This window comes from Dipodomys merriami, unplaced genomic scaffold (genome assembly GCF_024711535.1).
Source record: "Dipodomys merriami isolate MVZ:Mamm:240054 unplaced genomic scaffold, mDipMer1.0.p SCAF_8, whole genome shotgun sequence".
NCBI lineage: Eukaryota > Metazoa > Chordata > Mammalia > Rodentia > Heteromyidae > Dipodomys > Dipodomys merriami.
Genome location: NW_027206401.1, coordinates 33,082,021 through 33,083,898, shown reverse-complemented (window position 1 = coordinate 33,083,898; position 1,878 = coordinate 33,082,021). Strand labels below are relative to the sequence as shown.

The window sequence follows — 1,878 nt, the reverse complement described above, 5'->3', positions numbered from 1 at the left end:
AGTATCATCTGGTAGCAGCACATTCAGCTCACACACATAGGCATTTTCTCCCCAGGGTCAATTTTCTCCCTACCCAGAACTGCTCACCACCTCCTACTGAAACAAAAACCATGCTGTTAGTGACACAAACACTTGCCATGCTGTAAACACACCAGCCCACCTCATGCCATCCTCAAATAGCCCTGTGAACTAGGAACTCTAACCACACCCAGTTTCCACATGACGAAGGCTTAGAGAGATCAAGAAATATGCCCTTGCTTCTCTTACAAAGGTGCCATGAAGGTCAAAGTAGATTACACTGAAATTAAAAATTACAATAAAATTTAAATGAAAGGGCTTGGAATGTGGCTTAGTGGTAGATTACTTGCCTAGCATGCGTGAGTTTGATTCCTCAGTACCACATAAAAAGAAAATTCCAGAGGTGGTACTGTGGCTCAAGTGGTAAAGTGCTAGCTTTGAGCAAAAAGAAACTCAGGGACATACTTAGCTGGCAGGGGAGATACCATGATCACAAAGGTGGTTTTCCCAGAGCGAGGTGCTGACCCCTGGGATTTCCCCAAATGCAGGAAACTCAGCTGCATAATTTGTGGTAGTAGGGGACTGCGTTTGCACTCTCCCCTGAAAAAAAAAAAAAAAGAAAAGAAAGAAAGAAACTCAGGGACAGTGCCCAGGCCCTCAAGTTCAAACCCCAGAACTAGCAAAAAATTAATAAATAAATAAAAATCAGATTACATTAAAATATCTATAATTTAATCAATTATTTATTTGCATCCACAAAGCATCATTTAAAAGCATTTCTATGTTGGACGCCAATGACTCATGCCCGTAATCTTAGCTACTCAGGAGGCGGATATCTGAGGATTGCAATTCAAATCCAGCCCAGGAACATACGTGAGACTTATCTCCAATTAACCACCAGAAAACCAGAAGTGGCACTGTGGCTCAAGTGGTAGAGTGATAGCCTTGAGCTGAAGAGCTCAGGGACAGCACCCAGGCCCGGTGTTCAAGACCCACAACCAACAAAAAACAAACAAACAAAAAATGTCTACATATATTATTCCATTTGCACAAAAGAGCTTTAAAAAGTTATAAAGTGGCCTTTGGATACCAGCTCCATTTCTCTCTGCTTCTGAATGCTCATTAGTAAAATGAAGTGGATTTCCATCACCTATTTCATAGGTGTTGAAAGGATTATACAAGACTGAGCAGAAAGATTTATGCCCGTAATCCCAGTACTCAAAAGGCATTGTAAGGAAAATTGACTGGCAAAAACAAGAGGCACTATCCAAAAAGAAAAAAGGATTGAGGATGTAGTTCAGGGTAGAAATGCTTGCCTAGCAAGCATAATGCCTTGCATTCAAATCCTGTACAAAAGTTTACATATGCTGTGTGAAAGTTGTTTGCTCAGTGTCTACATGGAGAAATGTGTCAGCAAAATTCAACTTGTTCAGACCTATATGAGAGGTTATCTCTCAAAAATAACACTCTCCCTCGCCTGTCACTTTTCCTTCCTGCTTTATTTTGCTGGTATCACGTACCACTTTCTGAGATCATGTTAACTTATTTGCTTCCTGCCTACTGCATTCAAATCAAATATTTGTGAAGACAGATTTTGTCTGACCTGGTTATCACTGTATCCCTAGAACCTAGACCACAGTAAATGCTCAACAAATATTTGTTGAATGAATGGATTTATCTGTTAGAATAGCTGTTATCATTACCTAAGGTTCTTTTTTTTTTTTTTTTTTGTCGGTCGTGAGGCCTGAACTCTGGGCCTGGGCACTGTCCCTCAGCTCTTCAGCTCAACGCTAGTGCTTTACCACTAGAACCACAGAGCCACTTTTGGCTTTTTCTGCTTATCTGGTACCAAGGAAAGAA

General features: G+C 40.7%; 1 pseudogene; it reads left to right on the top strand.

Annotated features, from left to right (window-relative positions):
• The first annotated feature begins 479 nt into the window (after positions 1-479).
• Positions 480-621, top strand: LOC138819546 (U1 spliceosomal RNA; annotated as a pseudogene).
• Positions 622-1,878: the final 1,257 nt, after the last annotated feature.